Source organism: Salmo salar, chromosome ssa02 (assembly GCF_905237065.1).
Source record: "Salmo salar chromosome ssa02, Ssal_v3.1, whole genome shotgun sequence".
Lineage (NCBI taxonomy): Eukaryota > Metazoa > Chordata > Actinopteri > Salmoniformes > Salmonidae > Salmo > Salmo salar.
This window is the reverse complement of record NC_059443.1, coordinates 43058341-43080963: the sequence shown is the minus strand read 5'-3', so window position 1 is coordinate 43080963 and position 22623 is coordinate 43058341. Positions and strand designations below refer to the sequence as shown.

Genomic DNA, 22623 nt, shown 5'->3' with positions numbered 1-22623 from the left:
CTGCAGTAATGACATGTTTAGCCTTTTTAAGAAATATAGTACATTGCAGCAGTTTATGTTTCCCGATATACCTTGTTTTACAACAAAATATGGTTTCTTCACTAACTGTCAAGGGCAGAAGCCACTCTTATCACATACCTTAAACGAACGTGTCTTGTGATACAGACGAGTGCGTGCGTGTACGGGCATGCTCTGCTCTTTTGCCCACATTTCTTTGCGGAGTATCAACATTCCGCCCCACCCCGAAGAAACAATCATCACTGTACCTAAAACAGGAAGCAACGAGACATACGTTTTTACGAAGGCAGTCTGTGAAAACCACGTCAAACCGTGGAAGAAAATACGTTATTGTCCACGAGAAGAGAAACTACACATCAAAATCACAGCCTCTTATTGTGGATGCATTTGATTCAATCTAAACGGAGAAGGGTATGTAAAAGAGTCAAAAACCGAAACGCAAATAATAGTACATTGTGGTTGTAGCGGCGCCCGACCATGTGACGGATACGTTGTAATTCTGTTGACAGCTGTTTTGTTGCGCTGCTTGCAGCATCAACCGATTTAGTAAACATGTACGTTGTCTTGTTTAATCTGTAAGAGCTTGTTAGGTTTCGACCTGCATAAGATGCGAGGAATGTCGTGTTATTCATCAGTTCAATTCGATGTTTGACAAAGCGACACATGCCTATTGTCAATACGCATATATTTCTATAGCCTCACGTAGGCCTACAGAACAAAATAGGCTAGACTATCACTGTTGGTCGAAGATCACATCATGCTATCACAGTGAATGTCACAATACGTTTTCCTCTAAGTAGTGCACACGCCAACTCTCAGTTGAATATTATGCTTGTATAGGCACCTTGGCCAGAACTACTTCATAAAGGAGTGGATGGAGAGAGCAGCCCACTCTGCGTGAAAAACATGATATAAACAAGACTAACATCATATAGCCTACCTGTAGTCCACAATGAGATGCATTCTCTGGACCTGCTGTGTTATAACCTAAGCCTATTTTATTCAAGCTGGTGAGAGCTGGCGTTATGTACAATGTTTTTGTTTTCAGAATGCATTTCACACTACAAGACATCTGTTACATAATTAGTTAGCTTGCACACAGAGAAGGAACCAAACAAACAGAAACTCATAGGCCTACTCTCTTTCACTGCTTTGAAAGTATTTGTTTACATGTAGGTTAGTCACCTAACCAGGCTAATGCGGATCAGAAAAAAACATTTGACCCCGAAGCCATCCTCTATCATGATGTGCTGAGTTCTATAAATAAAAACACATGCACGTGAGTGGGTTTTTCTATCTGAACTGCACTGATTTAGTGACTGAAAAGTCTATAGCCACGGTTCTCTCCAGGACTCGTAACACACAATAGAGTAGTAAAGGAACTGATACCAGACCTGGGTTCAAACTGGACACAGATGGGTGGACAGTGCACTTTTGGGACTATTTCCAAAATATGTCAAATACTATTATAGCCCAGGTCGAAACTGACAGACTTACATCATCGACATGTGTCCTCTTCTAAGTGCTGTTCTCAAAGAAGACATCTGGTAGTAGCAAATGAACAAAACACTAACTCCCGACTGAATTGAGAGGGAAAAAAAGGAATCTGTAAGATCAATGTATTATGTACAAAAAATACAATGTACATCTCTTGTGGTGGAGAAGTGAGACCATTCTGCTTAAGTGGAACTTTGCATTCTCAGTTGTAGTTTTGAACAGAATTGACAGGAAAGCGACAGTTCTCGATTTTCCACTGAATAACCAGGTTATTGGAAGAGATTCCATAATATATTACGGAGGTGTTAACTCAGTCGGTCACAATTGCTCAGCTGTTTGTTTAACAGTCACGTGTCTTGGTGCTTTAACGTTCCTTCATTTGCCTTTCACAAAACACACCTTCTCGCACCTGACACTCTGCGTGAACACGATTTTGACTGTGTCTATTGGCTATAACCCTCAGGTTGTCCTGATATAAGTTGGGACGGTTTGTGACTATTCATAGTATTCTGGTTGTTGTTGCTGTAGAGACCCAGGGGAATGGCTGGGTCTCTACGAAACCAGAGCAACAGTAAAGTCTTCTAGTTCTTTCCTCAAGCTGGTCCATATTAGACATGCATGTATCGGGGTATGAAGTAGCTTACAGATGCAATATAAGACTTGAAATGTGTGTAAATGTATCTGTGTGTATGTTATCCTGTGTGGGAAAGAACACGGAAGTGTATTTTTCTGTGTATGTTAGAGAGTCTCCTGTTTGCATGTCTAATGTGTGTGTGTAGGTGTACGTGTCTGCATGTGCATGCCTGTGCAAGCAGGTGAATCACCAAGGTAACTTCCGTCCTCACACCCTCACCAACTTCCTCCCTTCTGTCTATCTCACTTCCTCTCCTGTCTGCGTCAGTTGGTGTTGCTTTCAGGCAGGTTGATTCATATCACCTTGAACTTCGTCATGTGACGCAAGAGAGGTGCAACCCGACTATTCATGTGCACAGAAAGCCATGATGATGACAGCATAGTTGGCTGACGTGTTGAGTTCACCCAGCATGGTCGGACCGTGCGTAGTGTCTACAACGTACAGTAGAAACAGATGGCAGGGATCATTTTCATGCCACCTGTGCCAAGTTTAGAATTCCTAGGTTTTAGTGGTGAACCCCAGGTGCCCGTGGATTGTGTAAGCTGTGGGCGAATAGTATCAACGTACACTCCAGAAACAACGCTCTCTGGGAACACGATAGATGCATATCAGGGGATTTAGGCATGTCCATAAAGCAGAAAATAAACACACAAACCAACATCGACACCGGTCCTTAGGGCTGAGATTTATATTGCTGTACTCTTAAATGCCTTCCTACATTACTTATTTAGCCTGATGAGAAGACTAATGATACTCCACTTGATACGATCTCTCTCACTCTTCAAAAGCATCAGGGTTATTTTTGATTTCAAATTTGTTCTGGAGGATTCTACAGAACATAACCCAAGGATACTACTAACCCCAAACACATTTCTCTGTTGTGAAGGTCCTCCAGAAATCACGGAATATAGTCTTCAGTGTTTGCTTCTTCTGCCCAGGGGTTGGGAGAGATTGTGTGGCAGTATGAGAGTTAAGTGATGGACAGGCTGTTGCCTGGAACTGGAAACATCACAGGTCATATGGAGTATCAGGACGAGATGCTATGGAGCGGAGAACAACTGCCCAAACTTCCTACTGTAAAAGACACAGCTGTCCGCATCAATGATTCAGTGCTGACTGAATGGGCCTAAAGCAAAGCTAGATTCTGCTGCTAATTTCTGGGCTTGCTATGTAGAACAGGACCACAGTGATGCTGCAATGCGGTCTATACTGGCATTTCTGCAAATTTCGGACTTAGACAGTGGACCGTGGTGTGACCATGGTGTTTACGGTCATCCTTTCTGTGAACTTCTAAAATTACAAAAATGTCTTGAAGCCCAGTGAACAGGGAAAGTGCCTTGCCCACAAGCATGGCATTCAAACACTCACAAATCTCTCTTCCCAGAGCTTGAGGGAGCGATGAGTAGAGAGCAAAGGAAGGAGTAGAAGTGAAAGAGGAGAAGATCGAGAGAAAGAAACCAGGACAGAGAGATATTTAAACAATAGCCTTTCTCTTCCCAGAGATTGAGAGAGATGAATATGGAGGAAGGGAGAAGAGAAAGAGGAGAACATAAGGAGATAAGAAACAGGGATAGAGAAACATGAGCCTCTCTCTTCCTAGTAAAGTTTTCTTCCATCCAACTCTGTCTCCAGGTTCATGTTCACTAGACACGAAACGCAATAAAAATGTACTGAAACAAGGAAGGGATAACATGGACTTTTTTGTTTTCTGTCGCCAAAAAAAATTCAGTTGTGTGCCCTCATGAACACGACCTTGATTGCTGTACACCAGATGCTCTCTCCAAGGACAGATGTTGACCTCTGACCCTGGCTCTAGTGTCACTACCAGGGACTTAGTATCACTGAGTTTCTCCAAGTGGGTTACGTAAGCCCTTGGGCAACCAAGGGCACCTGGAGGGTTAAATGAAGCACTTGTCCACCTTCCACAAGGACGACTGTATATTAGCTAATTTCCATGGAATAGCCACACACATACACACCAGCCTCACACGTTATCTGACATAATGACAGGAAATCTGTCTGTTTGGGTGTGTGGGGTGTGTGAGAGTGACCGAGATGATGAGTGAGTGTATTGGTCTGCATTCAGCACCATGGACAGGGCAGTGCTTCTCACCCTAACTAAGACCACACACAGCTGGGAGATACTACTGGCATGCATAACCTTCTGGGACTTTACCATTGTGGCCAGTTAACACTGATGATATGAGGACTTAGAGGGAGTGAGTCATGGCACCGTTCTACCCTGATATCTTAGAATGATATCTTAGTCCCATGGGAAAACTGCTCAGCAGCACTGTAAATTGTTTTCTTGTCTTTCCCAATCTCCGGAGTTAACTCCGAATAGAGAGTGTCTACTTCACTCAGTGTGCTCGCTGACCCTGTGTTTGGTACAGTGACCAGAATAACGTGTCAAAGAGGAGGAAACTCAAATGTTTAGAGCAACGTTTAGGTTTGTTGTTCTCTGAGCCTGTAAAATGTATATAGCCAGTGATGGGAACAAGAATATGTGTTCATTCTGTCAAACTTGAGAAGTGTATCACATTGTGTCTTGCTTTTATTGTGCCCGCTGATTGTATTACAGGATAATCCATAGTTCCTTCTGTCAGCAATCATAAATAGCTCTTTATCCCTAAAGGGCGATTTATGTTGCAGGAAAGTAATATCCTTTTCAGTCTCGCAGGTTGGGAAGCAGAAGAAATGAATACTTATGTATCTGTTTCTCACTGTAGAGAAGGAAGATTGCTTTTTCTGGTGATACTTAAAACCATCACTCTCAGATGGAGATCTGGAGGTATGGCTTATGAATTGAGCTGTGATGCCTTTATCTCCAAGTTGGTACATGTTACAAATGGTGAGCTCTCCTCTCTTACGCTATGGGAGAGCAGTCATTTACAGTTGAAGTCGGAAGTTTACATACACCTTAGCCAAATACATTTAAACTCAGTTTTTCACAATTCCTGACATTTAATCCTAGTAAAAATTCCCTGTCTTAGGTCAGTTAGGATCACCACTTAATTTAAGAATGTGAAATGTCAGAATAATACTAGAGGGAATGATTTATTTCAGCTTTTATTTCTTTCATCACGTTCCCAGTAGGTCAGAGGTTTACATAGACTCAATTAATATTTGGTAGCATTGCCTTTAAATTGTTTCGCTTGGGTCAAATGTTTCGGGTAGCCTTCCACAAGCTTCCCACAATAAGTTGGGTGTAATTTGGCCCATTCCTCCTGACAGAGCTGGCGTAACTGAGCCAGGTTTGTAGGCCTCCTTGCTCAAACATGCTTTTTGAGTTCTGCCCAATTTTCTATAGGATTGAGGTCAGGGCTTTGTGATGACCACTCCAATACCTTGACTTTGTTGTCCTTAAGCCATTTTGCCACAACTTTAGAAGTATGCTTGGGGTCATTGTTCATTTGGAAAACCCATTTGAGTCCAAGCTTTAACTTCCTGACTGATGTCTTGAGATGTTGCTTCAATATATCCACATACTTCTCCTGCCTCATGATGCCATCTATTTTGTGAAGTGCACCAGCCCCTCCTGCAGCAAAGCACCCCACAACATGATGCTGCCACCCCCGTGCTTCACAGTTGGGATGGAGTTCTTCGGCTTGCAAGCCTGTTCCTTTTTCCTCCAAACATAATGATGGTCATTATGGCCAAGCAGTTCTATTTTTGTTTCATCAGACCAGCGGACATTCCTCCAAAAAGTACCAACTTTGTCCCCATGTGCAGTTGCAAACCGTAGTCTTGCTTTTTTATGGCGGTTTTGGAGCAGTGGCTTCTTCCTTCCTAAGCGGCCTTTCAGGTTATGTCGATATAAGACTCGTTTTACTGTGGATATAGATACTTTTGTACCTGTTTTCTCCATCATCTTCACAAGGTCCTTTGCTGTTGTTCTGGGATTGATTTGCACTGTTCGCGCCAAGTACATTCATCTCTAGGAGACAGAACGCGTCTCCTTCCTGAGCGGTATGATGGCTGCGTGGTCCCATGGTGTTTATTCTTGCGTACTATTGTTTGTACAGATGAACGTGCTACCTTCAGGCATTTGTAAATTGCTCCCAAGGATGAGCCAGACTTGTGGAGGTCTACAATTTGTTTTCTGAGGTCTTGGCTGATTTCTTTAGATTTTCCCATGTCGTCAAGCAAAGAGGCACTGAGTTTGAAGGTAGGCCTTGAAATACATCCACAGGTACACCTCCAATTGACTCAAAGGATGTCAATTAGCCTATCAGAAGATTCTAAAGCCATGACATTATTTTCTGGAATTTTCCAAGCTGTTTAAAGGCACAGTCAATTTAGTGTATGTAAACTTCTGACCCACTGGAATTGTGATACACTGAATTATAAGTGAAATAATCTGTCTGTAAACAATTGTTAGAAAAATGACTTGTGTCATGCACAAAGTAGATGTCTTAAATGACTTGCCATAACTATAGTTTGTGAACAAGACATTTGTGGAGTGGTTGAAAAACGAGTTTTAATGACTCCAACTTAAGTGTATGTAAACTTCCGACTTCAACTGTAGATCCTCCGTGGATAGAGAGTGGACATACATTTTTAACAAACTCCCAGTTTCTTATGGGACTAGTATTAAATAAAAAGACATTAACAACTAGCTATCAGACAAACAACCCACTGACAGTAGATGGGCAACCAAGTCAGAAGGCAGTATGTTGATATGAGGAAGAGTGTACAGTATGAGGCCACTCAGCAAGACCAAATCAAAATATTTGAGTCTCATGGCCCTAGGTAAGAGACAGCAGAGTAATCACACAAGCAGAACTTAGTCAGAGGGACTATAGATAATTGCTCATATGCACTGATGGCTGAGTGCTGCAGTGCTGTGAGTGCTGGCCTATATGTGAGGAGGGTCGACCTATAATTAGCATGCTGCCCTGGTGCTGTATCTCCTGGACAACCTTCAAATAGAATAGGCAAAGATCATGTCCCCGGGGGAAAATCATTCTCATCCACTGTCTCAGTCTCTTTATGTTCTCTTCCCCTGCCTGTAGTCTACCTCCCGTTGATTTGCTAATAAGTGTTTGAGTCATAGAATCTTATAGAGGCCTATGTGCCAAAAAGGCAAGGAACGGATCATCTTATGTTGGATTGGAGGCTGCTGTGTAGAAGTTTAAATACAGCATAGATTTTTCTTTTATTGTTATGCTACGGCCATGTTTTGCAAGTCCTCGCAGCCTCCCGTTGTGGTTGTGTAATATTTATTTCAGGGAAACCTCATCTCGGAAGGCCAGGTACTGTTTTCTCTCACCACTTTTTTGTGACATAGATATTCTCTGGGTGTTATTTTTGGTTTCCCAGAACCTTGCAGATAATACGTTCACAGAGTTTGTCACACTCCCAACCTTGGGAAGAATGTTAACACGTTGTCAGTGTGGTTACTTGAAAGGTAGTCTTGTTCACAGGCAAAGCCAGGAATGCATTTAATCTTTCTAGTCTGGAGAAATATGGCAAAGCATACAGAAGGGTCGGCGTCTTACTTTGGTTTGCTAGTCTTTTGTCAATTTGTTTTCTGCGTTACATTTTCATCTAGCCTAGTTGTTTGTCTTTCTTGGTTATAGCTATTGAACTACGTAACCATGCCTACATGATTGAGCCCAATGTAATTTTCTGTTAGTAACAGCAGATTTTTCCAAAGCCAACATGTAAGACCTCTTTTTGTTTTGAAGGGAAACGTTCAATTCACAGAGCAACTCGCATAAACTCCTCCTCTCTTTGCTTTCAGCAGTCTGCTGAAATCTATCACCCATAACTCGGGCATCGTGGCTGCTTTCAGTCTCACCTGTCTGTTTGAAAATGGAGACGTTCTCAAGATGACAGGCGGTGTGCTCTGGTGGTGGGATGAGCTTCCAAAAAGGCCCGTAGCAACAAAGCTGGAGTTTTTTGGCTCTGGATCTGAAAGACCCATTTAACCTCTACGGGCTAGGTGGGACGCAAGCGTCCCACCCGTGGTGCACTCCATCAACAGCAGGTGCATTTCAAGAGCGGCAAATTTGAATCCAAATAAATGTCAAAATTCAAATTTTTCAAACATACAACTATTTTACACCCTTTGAAAGATAAACATCTCCTTAATCTAACCACGTTTTACGATTTCAAAAAGGTTTTACGGCGAAAGCATAAATTTAGAGTATGTTAGGACAGTACATTTACAAGAGTTGTGTGTAATGTTGTGCCAATTCAAAGACAGGCGTCACCAAAACCATAAATCAGCTAAAATGATGCACTAACCTTTTACAATCTCCAACAGATGACACTCCTAGGACATTGTGTTAGACAATGCATGCATTTTTAGTTCTATCAAGTTCATATTTATATCCAAAAACAGCGTTTTACTGTGGCGTTGATGTTCAGGAAATCGTTTCCCTCCAATAACCGGCATTCAAGTCAGCACCACAAATTAAATAATTAAAATTAGAAAACATTGGTAAAATATTATATTGTCATTTAAAGAATTATAGATTTACATCTCTTGAACGCAATCAACTTGCCAGATTTAAAAATAACCTTACTGGGAAATCACACTTTGCAATAATCTGAGCACTGCGCCCAGAAAAATACGTGTTGCGATACAGACTTGCCGCCATGTTGGGGAGATCTAAAATCGAAAATACTATGTAAATAATCCATTACCTTTGATTCTCTTCATCAGATGTCACTTCCAGGTATCACAGGTCCATAACGAATGTAGTTTTGTTCAAAAAAACTCATCATTTATGTCCAAAAATCTCCGTCTTGTTAGCACATGATCTAAGCCAGCCGGACTTCACTTCATGAACGAGGGGAAAAAATATATTTACGTTCGTTCAAACATGTCAAACGTTGTATAGCATAAATCATTAGGGCCTTTTTTAACCAGAACATGAATAATATTCAAGGTGGACGAATGCATTCTCTTTTATAACGTATTGGAACGAGGGTACCCAACATGAACTCGCGCGCCAGGTGTCTAATGGGCCATCATCGTTCCATGGCTCTTGTTCGGTCAGATCTCCCTCCAGAAGACTCAAAACACTTTGTAAAGGCTGGTGACATCTAGTGGAAGCAATAGGAAGTGCCAAAATATTCCTCAGCCCCTGTGTTTTTCAATGGCATAGGTTTAAAGGTAATACAACACATCAGGTATCCACTTCCTGTCAGAAAATGTCTCAGGGTTTTGCCTGCCAAATGAGTTCTGTTATACTCACAGACACCATTCAAACAGTTTTAGAAACTTTAGGGTGTTTTCTATCCATATATAATAAGTATATGCATATTCTAGTTACTGGGTAGGATTAGTAACCAGATTAAATCGGGCACATTTTTTTATCCAGCCGTGCAAATACTGCCCCCTAGCCCCAACAGGTTCATTTTAATTTTAATGGCTATCAAGATGCTGCTTTGTACTCTGTTTCTAATCTTAAGCCATATGCAGTAGTATACTGTATGAGACATCAAGGGCTACATTTGGCCTCTGAAAAATGCTCTAATCTGCTCTCTATACTGTATATGCTGTAGGTAATACTCACTATATTGCAGAGGTAATCATCCTGTAACTGTACATGTCGTAGGTAATACTCACTATATTGCAGAGTTAATCATCTTGTAACTTTCTTTTATGATGTCCATGAGAAAAGGTTGTTCCCGCACATTTACTTTAAACTCACATTTATAATCACAACCGCTACACGGTAATCATAAAATAAATGTTATGAGATTGTTGCTGCTGCAATATTGTGATTATTAAAGGGTCAATCTGCAGTTCCAATAATAATAATAATAATAATAATAATAATAATAATAATAATAGTAAGGCATTTCCACCACTGTTTTGGGAAAAAGCTGAGGGATGGGGCTGGAGAAAAGTAACCACTCTCAAATTCATAGACAGAGCTCTGGATTCAAGGACCGACCATCCATTTAATAAAAAATATATTGTTTTACCATGTTTTGAGGCCATACAGTGTTTCTTTACATTTACAGTTGAAGTCGGAAGTTTACATACACTTAGGTTGGAGTCATTAAAACTCGTTTTTCAACCACTCCACAAATTTCTTGTTAACAAACTATAGTTTTGGCAAGTCGGTTCAGACATCTACTTTGCATGACACAAGTCATTTTTCCAACAATTGTTTACAGACAGATTATTTCACTTATAATTCAGTGTATCACAATTCCAGTTTGTCAGAAGTTTACATACACTAAGTTGACTGTGCCTTTAAACAGCTTGGAAAACTCCAGAAAATGGCTTTAGAAGCCAGAAGTCATGGCTTTAGAAGCTTCTGATAGGCTAATTGACATAATTTGAGTCAATTGGAGATGTACCTGTGGATGTATTTCAAGGCCTACCATCAAACTCAGTGCCTTTTTCTTGACATCATGGGAAAATCAAAAGAAATCAGCCAAGGGAGAGGCTTGCAAGCCGAAGAACACCATCCCAACCGTGAAGCACGGGGGTAGCAGCATCATGTTTTGGGGGTGCTTTGCTGCAGTAGGGACTGGTGCACTTCACAAAATAGATGGCATCATGAGGCAGGAAAATTATGTGGATATATTGAAGCAACATCTCAAGACATCAGTCAGGAATTTAAAGCTTGGTCGCAAATGGGACTTCCAAATGGAAAAGGACCCCAAGCATACTTCCAAAGTTGTGGCAAAAATGGCTTAAGGACAACAAGTCAAGGTATTGGAGTGGCCATCACAAAGCCCTGACCTCAATCCTATAGAAATTGTGGGCAGAACTGAAAAAGCGTGTGCGAGCACAGAGGCCTACAAACCTGACTCAGTTACACCAGCTCTGTCACGAGGAATGGGCCAAAATTCACCCAACTTATTGTGGGAAGCTTGTGGAAGGCTACCCGAAACATTTGACCCAAACTAAACAATTTAAAGGCAATGCTACTAAATACTAATTGAGTGTATGTAAACTTCTTACCCAATTGGCAATTTGATGAAAGAAATAAAACTTGAAATAAATCATTCTCTCTACTATTATTCTGACATTTCACATTCTTATCATAAAGTGATCCTAACTGGCCTAAATCAGGGAATTTTTACTAGGATTAAATGTCAGGGATTGTGAAAAAAAGAGTTTAAATGTATTTGGCTAAGGTGTATGTAAACATCTGACTTCAACTGTACATTGTTAACAAACATTGGAGTGAAACAAGCTTGTATTTTGCGTTCCGATGGGGTATGACAGTTGAACTAATCTCATGAGATTTTTACAAGCTATATTCTTCAATAAACAATGAGTATACTATATATAATTCATTTAAAAGTCCCCAAATTAATGTAGCAATAACAGATTGCCCCTTAGGTAGGCCTATTTCTAGTGCAGATCAGTGCATTAATGCAGAGGTAAAATAAAGCCTGTCCCCCTCCCCTACTGTGAATGCTAAAGCCAATGGAAACGGCTCCCTATTACAGCATGATATCAGAACCCATTTGAAACCCCACGTGACAGAAAACAACCATCTCATCTCTCATGCTGTGTAGCCTACTGTCACACATAAGTAGGGCTGCATTCAGTCCAAACAAAAGACAATGTAACAAAAATGCATCATAGCTCCCAGCACACACGGGTCACATCCCGGATTCACTCAATGCCATTACAAGTAAATTAAGTGTTTCAGCACGCTCATTATTTCTCATGATTTAGTTGTCCAAAAGCATCACTCAGTTGTTAGGATCAACAGTGCGTAGTGCTGTGCCAACCCCCTTGCGTACAGGCCCCGAGATTTGGGACATATTCAAATGCTATATCAAGCATAGTGTGGGCACCCACCCTCAGTGTGTTTTTAATCACGATCTTGCTCTCTGAGACACCGGAAGTTTATTATCGGAATTTGAAATGTGCGGTGAGCAGTGCTCCCCTGCTGCCGGAACAATGAGAAAAGTTTCATCAGCCGCACAGTCCGTGGCTTTGTCTCTAATTCCAGACTGTTCTGCTCAATGTTTCATGTGGTAATTTGTTTCGGGCATGAGGGCTTTAAGATTTTTACCTTTTTGTTAAGGTAAAGATGAGATTGGAGCATTGATACAGGATTTATTCTTCATTACCTTGTCAATTGGATCAATGTTATTACAGGAGACATTTCCAATTGATTTAATTCTTCATTATTTTCTGGCTTCTGGACTAAAACCTAATTATGACAAGATAAAGCGTGCCTATTTCTGAAATGAATACGAACTAGGTGGGTTGAGATTATTAAATATAAAAGCACTAAACCTCTCTCTAAAAGCTTCACTTATACAAAAGTTTAACTTGAACCCAAAATGGTTCTCAAGTAGATTACTAAGAAAAGCTCATCCATTGTTTAAAAATTGCCTTTGTGCAAATTGCCATGTTTTGATTTTCGATTAATTAATATTTTTCAAACTAGCATTGCAGAGCTGGTTACAATTTCAATTTCGTCCCCCCAAAAAGATAGAACAAATGTTACGGTTGAACTCAAATTTGCTGGATAATAAGACCTGTATTTATGGAAAAGATAATTGGGTATTTTGTTTTTAAATGATATTGTAAATTGGAATGGTAGAGTTCTGTCTTTTATGGAGTTATCGGAAATGTATAGGAAGGTCTGCTCAATCCAAACATTACAACCAACTGATTACAACCAACTGATTAAAGCATTACCCCAAAAATGGAGGAGGCAGGTGGCAAATCCAATCAAATCAAATTGTATTGGTCACATACACATGGTTAGCAGATGTTAATGCGAGTGTAGCGAAATGCTTGTGCTTCTAGTTCCGACCGTGCAGTAATATCTAACAAGTAATCTAACAATTTCACAACAACTACGTTATGCACGCTGGTGTAAAGGAATAAATAAGAATATGTACATATAAATATATGGATGAGCGATGGCCGAACGGCACAGGCAAGATGCAGTAGATGGTATAGAGTACAGTATACACATTTGAGATGAGTAATGTAGGGTATGTAAACATTATATAAAGTGCCATTGTTTAAGTGACTAGTGATACATTTATTACATCCAAATGTTAATTATAAAATTATAAAAGTGGCTAGAGATTGAGTCTGTATGTTGGCAGCAGCCACTCAATGTTAGTGATGACTGTTTAACAGTCTGATGGCCTTGAGATAAGAAGATGTTTTTCAGTCTCTCGGTCCCAGCTTTGATGCACCTGTACTGACCTCGCCTTCTGGATGATAGCGGGGTGAACAGGCAGTGGCTCGGGTGGTTGTTGTCCTTGATGATCTTTTTGGCCTTCCTGTGACATCGGGTGGTGTAGGTGTCCTGGAGGGCAGGTAGTTTGCCCCTGGTGATGCGTTGTGCAGACCTCACTACCCTCTGGAGAGCCTTATGGTTGTGGGCGGAGCAGTTGCCGTACCAGGCGGTGATACGGCCCAACAGGATGCTCTCGATTGTGCATCTGTAAAAGTTTGTGAGTGTTTTTGGTAACGAGCCAAATTTCTTCAGCCTCCTGAGGTTGAAGAGGCACTGTTGCGCCTTCTTCACCATGCTGTCTGTGTGGGTGGACCATTTCAGTTTGTCCGTGATGTGTACGCCGAGGAACTTAAAACTTTCCACCTTTTCCACTACTGTCCCGCCGATGTGCTCCCTCTGCTGTTTCCTGAAGTCCACGATCATCTCCTTTGTTTTGTTGACATTGAGTGTGAGGTTATTTTCCTGACACCACACTCCGAGGGCCCTCACCTCCTCCCTGTAGGCTGTCTCGTCGTTGTTGGTAATCAAGCCTACCACTGTAGTGTCGCCTGCAAACTTGATGATTGAGTTGGAGGCATGCATGGCCACGCAGTCATGGGTGAACAGGGAGTACAGGAGAGGGCTGAGAACACACCCTTGTGGGGCCACAGTGTTGAGGATCAGCGGGGTGGAGATGTTGTTTCCTCCTCTCACCACCTGGGGGCGGCCCATCAAAGTCCAGGACCCAGTTGCACAGGGCGGGGTCGAGACCCAGGGTCTCGAGCTTAATGACGAGTTTGGAGGGCACTATGGTGTTAAATGTTGAGCTGTAATCGATGAACAGCATTCTTACATAGGTATTCCTCTTGTCCATATGGGTTAGGGCAGTGCGGTTGCGAGAGCAGCAGGAGGAGGTAGGGAACTGGTCTGTCTGCCCAATGTAAAGGATCAAAACTGGTGGAGGAACAAAAATAGAATAAATAGGAAAGCATACCAGTTTCATTTGAGGACCAGGATGTTGACAGCTGTGCCATACAGATTTCAAAATAGCTGGGAAGTGATTATTGATGTACTAATTCCATGGTACAGGGTGTATGAGTTGATATATAAAACGACGCAAGATTCAAGACTTACTGCCTTTCAGCTAAAATGATTGTACAGAATTCTTGCCACCAACAAAATGTTCAATATTTGTGGCATACAATCAACACAGCTCAGGAGATTTTGATGTGATGATACAGAATCAATAGACCATTTATTTTGGTATTGCCCTCAGGTAGCTTGTTTCTGGTCTCAGGTTCAGGAATGGCTGAAAATGCATAACATTGATCTAAAATTTACCCTAGAAGTATCTGGAGAGACTTGGTCAGTCAGTTACTGATATACAAATACTCTTAGTGAAAGTATTTATCTTCAACTCGCAATCTGTGGATTCTATTCGATTAGATTCAAATTGTATGTTAAACATCACAGCATAGTTGAAAGATATATATATATATATACACTGCTCAAAAAAATAAAGGGAACACTTAAACAACACAATGTAACTCCAAGTCAATCACACTTCTGTGAAATCAAACTGTCCAGTTAGGAAGCAACACTGATTGACAATAAATTTCACATGCTGTTGTGCAAATGGAATAGACAACAGGTGGAAATTATAGGCAATTAGCAAGGCACCCCCAATAAAGGAGTGGTTCTGCAGGTGGGGACCACAGACCACTTCTCAGTTCCTATGCTTCCTGGCTGATGTTTTGGTCACTTTTGAATGCTGGCGGTGCTTTCACTCTAGTGGTAGCATGAGACGGAGTCTACAACCCACACAAGTGGCTCAGGTAGTGCAGCTCATCCAGGATGGCACATCAATGCGAGCTGTGGCAAGAAAGTTTGCTGTGTCTGTCAGCGTAGTGTCCAGAGCATGGAGGCGCTACCAGGAGACAGGCCAGTACATCAGGAGACATGGAGGAGGCCGTAGGAGGGCAACAACCCAGCAGCAGGACCGCTACCTCCGCCTTTGTGCAAGGAGGAGCAGGAGAAGCACTGCCAGAGCCCTGCAAAATGACCTCCGGCAGGCCACAAATGTGCATGTGTCTGCTCAAACGGTCAGAAACAGACTCCATGAGGGTGGTATGAGGGCCCGACGTCCACAGGTGGGGGTTGTGCTTACAGCCCAACACCGTGCAGGACGTTTGGCATTTGCCAGAGAACACCAAGATTGGCAAATTCGCCAATGGCGCCCTGTGCTCTTCACAGATGAAAGCAGGTTCACACTGAGCACGTGACAGATGTGACAGAGTCTGGAGACGCCATGGAGAACGTTCTGCTGCCTGCAACATCCTCCAGCATGACCGGTTTGGCGGTGGGTCAGTCATGGTGTGGGGTGGCATTTCTTTGGGGGGCTGCACAGCCCTCCATGTGCTCGCCAGAGGTAGCCTGACTGCCATTAGGTACCGAGATGAGATCCTCAGACCCCTTGTGAGACCATATGCTGGTGCGGTTGGCCCTGGATTCCTCCTAATGCAAGACAATGCTAGACCTCATGTGGCTGGAGTGTGTCAGCAGTTCCTGCAAGAGGAAGGCATTGATGCTATGGACTGGCCCGCCCGTTCCCCAGACCTGAATCCAATTGAACACATCTGGGACATCATGTCTCGCTCCATCCACCAACGCCACATTGCACCACAGACTGTCCAGGAGTTGGCGGATGCTTTAGTCCAGGTCTGGGAGGAGATCCCTCAGGAGACCATCCGCCACCTCATCAGGAGCATGCCCAGGCGTTGTAGGGAAGTCATACAGGCACGTGGAGGCCACACACACTACTGAGCCTCATTTTGACTTGTTTTAAGGACATTACATCAAAGTTGGATCAGCCTGTAGTGTGGTTTTCCACTTTAATTCTGAGTGTGACTCCAAATCCAGACCTCCATGGGTTGATAAATTGGATTTCCATTGATTATTTTTGTGTGATTTTGTTGTCAGCACATTCAACTATGTAAAGAAAAAAGTATTTCATAAAATTATTTCTTTCATTCAGATCTAGGATGTGTTGTTTAAGTGTTCCCTTTATTTTTTTGAGCAGTATATATATATATATGGCACGAAGAAATCCAAAGAGGGTGGTCAGCAGAGATAGGTGGGATAGACTGAAGGAAACTGAGGGTTGGGATGTGAAACTGCAGACAAGTGGGGGTGGAGTTGCTGGGCCGGGGATAGAATGACGGTCAAAGATAAAAGTGTAAAATAAAGTAAAAAAATAAAATAATAATAATAATAGGTTTTGAATGACACTATGCCTGTTTGCCTGAGACCGATGCTGCACAGGTGCTTGTACGCATGTACACATGCATATACACAAACCCGCATTCAAACGCACACATGTGACACACACACACACACACACACACACACACACACACACACACACACACACACACACACACATACGCACGCACACACATACACGCACGCATACACACAGGTAAACAGTGCCACACATGCACTGAAACGTATACAGTTGGCCTTGCTGTTTAGATTTTTGTTTTCCTTGATGTGTTTTTATTTTGCGTGACCTGTTTTGGTTTTCCTTTTGTTTTTCTCTTTTTTTCCTCATTTGTTAATTTTGTTTGTTGTTGGTGCATTGGGGGATGGTGGTGTGGGTTGGAGAATGGAGGAAGAGGGATTTATGTGATTTTATGAAGTATTGTTTCTCTTTTTTAATGTCAGTTTCAGTGGCAGCAGAGAGTCTCTGATTTAAAGGAGTGTTGTATTTCCGGATGGGTCTGATACCATTCTTCTCTTTTCTCCACAGTCTCTGTTGACAACATGGGACAGCATCTAGGAAAACGCGAGCCACAGCCACAGAGCAAGGTAAGCATCTCAGTTGGAAGTGTATGTATGCATGATTTTGTGCAAGTATACAGGATATTAGTGCTCAGCGATTAACCGAAATCTTGGTTTATTTTTGTTTTTTAAAATAAGTAATTTACCTACATTAGTTAAATTATTTGTTTTCTGTGCGCTCAACGCGCCGTTTGTGCCGTTTCTCTAGAGAGATTACTCTCTGGGACATGTTGTCCAACTCATCATAGTTAAATGAAGTAAATGTGGTAATTAACTACAATGACCAGAATCCATTACGCCTATATTGGTTCAAGCCTGCCTGTGGGGCCAGCAGACAGACACTGAGGGGAAGCGCGATAGAGAGACACGAGAGGGATAGAGAGCATTTGCTTAGGTGTCTCTACCTGACAATGCATCTAATAGATTCATAGGTGTTATTTAGCAGTCTTAAAATCTATTTTGAAGAACTGCTGAAACAGTGATTTTTGTCAGACAGCCGGCAGTTAGCCAGCTAGGCTAGCCAACTAGCCTGAGGGATGACTCTTTGGGGAACAGAGGTAGATGGCTGGCTGGCTACTGCCTGAGCAGAGATTAGATAACGACTTGAAATAAAATAATAAATCATCAAATATATAGAGATTTTTTTTTTTTATATGTACACAACAACTGAAATATTTTATTAAAGTAATGTGAATTAAGGATGGTTTATTAATAGGTGATATGCAGAAATGGGCAGTCATTGGGGTTGTGTTAATGAAATAATATCATCATCATCATCATCATACTAAAAACAAATGTGTAACATTTATGTGAATAAATGATGGTTAGAGCCTGATAAGTGATAGTAATGGGCAGTCACTACCAATCAATTATTTTATTCTGTGTTGTTACAGCAGTGAACCCACATAATGCATTTATTGTTTCAAAAAATATTGAAAATGTAAAAAAAAGCACTAATCGCTCAGCACTACAGGACATACACAGTATACGCTTTTAGTGCACATAGATGTGCATTGTGTGTAAGATACATTTGATCCTTTTGTTTTTTTATGGGAGTAATACTGACAATGGTAAAGTTCAAAGTGATTGTAGACTGTAGAGCCTCTCATGTCATTCACAGCTTAAGCCTTTATCAGGGAGGTGAGGCAGAACTTTGGACCCTGCTACAGTTTAGTCATGCAGTCGTCCGTCAGAACAATGGAGTTATGACCGTTTAAAAAAAAAAAAAAAAGCTCTCAATCATATCTGAAGCACTCAGAAAAATACAAATGGCTTCAAAAAGAGTCTGGCGCGGCACTTGAATAATATAACACTCAAATGAACGCCAGACAAAGGTTGCATTCCAAGTGGCACCCTTTTCCCTTATGTGGTGCACTACTTTTGACCAGGGCCCAAACTGTTTACACTGAGAGCATTTTCATAATATTTTATTGGAAATAATAATGGACCTACATTTATAAACTTTCTCCTCTGTCAAGCTTGCTAAAGGTCATCGAAACTTAACCTAGACATTCAGGGAGCATCGAAATTTTTTTTTTAAATAGCTTTTGACGGCGAGGAAATATAATAAATTGTAAGTGCGGACCTCCAGACCTTGGTGAAGTCCGAATGCGGCGCTCAGGGCAAAATGAGCTTGACACCCTCAATATTTTTTGATCACTCCTTCTCTTTTCTGCCACTCCTTCTCTCTCTCCATGCTTCTGGGGAGATGATTTTCTTTATGGGCAGTCCAGTCCTGAGAGAGGTGGGTTTTTTATCAGTGGGAGTGTTGCGACTCGGAGCCGCTGAGTCTTCTTATCGACTTGCCAGATCTTAGAGTGGCGGACTGGCGGTGTTGCCAGGCAGTGGTTAATTAGCTAGTATCAGAGTGTGCCTGGGTGGTCAGGACACTAGGATTTCAGTAAGTGATGACAAAGTTTGCCTGCTAGAGGAGGAAAGGTTATGTCAGGTCAGGTCTCAGGAGCTAGCCTGGTTATATAACTAGGCCGTTTCAGGTTAATGTTGGATGTGATGTACAGCATCTTTCGATTCATAATTTTCAGCAGAGTCGTAGCCCTGTCTTGTTCGGGGTCACAGAATCAGAACGAGGTTTTTCAAATGACAAACTGACGAATATTAGAACACTTTTGGTGATGGACTGATTCCCAACTCGCATTCATTTAGAATATCACCCTGTTACACCTCAGAAAGATGACATTTCCTTGCTTGTCATTGCTATGGGTTGGGACTCCTATGCAAAGCTAAACTGCTCGCTCATAATGATGAAATAGATCTTTCAACTGTAATGACTATAGCTGTGGAGGGTACAGTGTTGTTACTTACTCAAGAAGAGGCGTTGGTGTGTTTTTTTTTCATCAAAATGTGAAGGAGAAAGCAGTATCTCCGTGGCACGATGCATTTATTGACAGATGGTCGTTTAGACATCCCACCAATGAAATTCTCAGTCTTGGCGGGCATATATGTTGCCATGGCGATATCCGATGCGTTATGTTAGGCCATTCAATGGCTCATTTCATCGCCGCGTCACCGACATCCATCCAGCCACCCACCTCACACAATACAGAGACGAAAGCAGCGTCAGTGTCCCTTTTCCTTCTGTAAGGATGAATGGACCATTTGGAAGATTATTATGAATTACATTTGACCTTTTAGTCATTTAGCAGATGCTCTTATCCAGAGACATTTTTTTTCTTCTTTTTTTGTACGAATCAGCTTATTGTCAATTTCATACTATCATTAGCTCAGGGCCAATGGTCCACAAGAGCCCATTCAGCACTCCCACCCAAAGAGCCCAGCTGTCCAGTAACATTGAGCTCATCTCAACCATCCTACACATTGAGTGATGTCATGTTTTATATCATGTCTCAAACACTGATGCTTTTACCCTTTTGGGGAAGATTTGTCAGTTCTATCATTAGTTAATTTGTTATTCTTTTCTGTTGAACTAGCCTACATAAATTATTAAATTAAAATGCTTTTAAAAGTCAAGTATCATCAGTCAATGGGGGTGTTTGGTAGTGATGGGGGGAGGGCGATTAAATCGATACAGTTGAGTGTCACGATTTTATATAGACTCTGACGTCAACTATCTATTCTCTAAAAGAAGGAAGTTAAATTAAGCTACTGCTAGTCAGCTGTTCCTGCGCAAAAAATATGTTTGGGACATTGAATCGCAATAAAATTGCAGTATCGAATCGCAATACATATAGAATCGTGATACATATAGAATGGCAATACATACTGTATCATATAGACACCTAAGTAACGTGATAATATCGTGTTGTGAGGTCCTGGCAATTCCCAGCCTTAGTGTTTGGGTGCTCGTTCTGAAGCTGGTTAGCCCTCTGTGGTTTGTTCTGTCCACTCAGTAGAATAAACTGGATTAAGCCAAAGCCTTAGAATGCCTTTGTGCAGAAGAGGACTGGCACAGATAAGATAAAACCTTTGGCTGTGGGGTTGCTTGACTCATAGAGAATAGCTATTCTTCTATTTCCATGGCTTGATGTCTGTAAGTCCTTGGGTGGCTCTGTTACTGTAGGTAGTGTATGCAACATGTATGATTAAAAACAACATTCTCACCTTTTGTATGATTCATTTGTGTTCCATGTAAATATCTCAAGAATTGTCAATATGACCTAACTTAAAGGTCTACATTTATAGTGTAGATGTCCATGCTCAAAACAAAATCTTTTATCTTTTTATATATAGTAGACCTATACATGAAACAGTTTTCTGAGGAGGTTTCATCTGCTGTTATTCCATGTGCTCTATACATACGGTAAGAGATCAAGGGGGATAGCACAAGGACACCGTCATTGGCGCCATAAAAAAAAAACCTGGATCTAACAAAGTGGATATTTGTGAAATCCGTTGCTATTTGTGTGTCCTAACAGGCCCACAATGTGGTTACTAAAATCCGATTAGCATATACTGTACACTACCGGTCAATAGTTTTTGAACACCTACTCATTCAAGGGTTTTTCTTTATTTGTACTATTTTATACATTGTAGAATAATAGTGAAGACATCAAAGCTATGAAATTACACATTATGGAATTATGTAGTAACCAAAAAAGTGTTAAACAAATCAAAATATATTTTATATTTGAGATTCTTCAAATAGCAACCCTTTGCCTTGATGACAGCTTTGCACACTCTTGGCAAAGATGTTTTATTTATTTTTTTTGCTAATGGTTAACTCCTGTTTGGATAAGGTGGTAGCATAGCTAGCCAAAAAGAAATTGGTGGTGGAAGTTGACGTAATGTTTTACTGTAATGCAGTTAATTGGTGAATATGAAATTAACATACATTGAGGTTGACATCCAAACAAGCCTTATACTTTGACTTGTACCCCAACATAGTGTTGAATACACATATAAATAAATGTAGGCTAATTTAGATGGGCTGCACTGAGGTGATGCTGGATCTATCCCCCATGGGGAGACGTATGCGTGGTGTATCCATGGTTTTAGTTGAACTCTTACCTGATCTACAGTATATGTTTTGCATATACAGTAGCTGCCTTAATGCTGTGTGGTCCACCGATAAGGACAAGTAGAGGCTTATTTAACACACCACTGTGTTCAGTCAGGTTGGGTCTGAGAGCAGCAACTTTACTGAAAAAAGCAGAACGCGATGCCGCCCATAATTGAACAGAACAAAGATGATTAAGAGGTGAGTTGTTTTCTCTCTGTGTCTCGCTCTCTGAATCCCGAAATTGCACCCCACCTATTGTTCCTGTCTGTTACGGCGTGGGTGGGGAGGAAAGAGGGGGCTTTAAATGGCGAGTAATGTACTTTAACGACATCAGGTAATTAACCTCCGCCTTGCCGAAGTCAATTTGTCACCGATTTTCAAATTACAGCAGAGAAAATAGGCGCGCCATTAAAATTCAGCTGTGGCCGCAATCAACTTTGCCCCACCCTTCTCCTCTTCCACTGCATAATGGAATTAGAAAAGACAGAGGGAGGAAAAAAAAGAGAGAGAAAGGGAAGACAGCCTTTTTGAATGGTGTCAGAAGCACAGAATAACGAGGCCTTAATATTCCTGGCATGGACTTACCTAGACAACAGGACAGTGACAGTGAAACCCGGGCTGGGGCTGGGCCTGCCTGTCCTGGCCACCTGCCCCAGGGTTGATGAGAATCTATGGGGCTCTGTCAGACTCAGCCAGCCTGCTGGGGTACCATGAAAAACAGGAGAGCCCAGGCAGACTCACAGTGTTGAGGCAGTGTATATTGAATTGTAATATTTTTCACCTGGTGATCCAACCAGGGGAGGGAGTGGTAGGGAAAAAAGAAAGGGGATCAGAAATGATGCAAGTAATGTTATTTCATATACTAATCTGCCTGCTTGTATCATAGCTGATAGCTGATATATCTCCCCCCTCCCACACACACAAACACACAAAACATTTTACAGTTTAAAGAGTGTCACAACATTGATTCCAAGCAACCATTA

The 22623-nt window shown here is 41.6% G+C and overlaps 1 protein-coding gene across 3 annotated transcripts in view; it reads left to right on the top strand.

Moving 5' to 3' along the window:
• Positions 1 to 146: 146 nt before the first annotated feature.
• Positions 147 to 22623, top strand: part of LOC106583543 (myelin basic protein) — a 67893-nt gene continuing 45416 nt past the window's right edge. For all 3 annotated transcript variants that reach the window (XR_001323553.2, XR_006761178.1, XR_006761179.1), the window contains exons 1-2: positions 147 to 429; positions 17132 to 17190. The gene's annotated coding sequence lies outside the window, so the exon portion shown is untranslated. The remainder of the gene's footprint in view (positions 430 to 17131; positions 17191 to 22623) is intronic.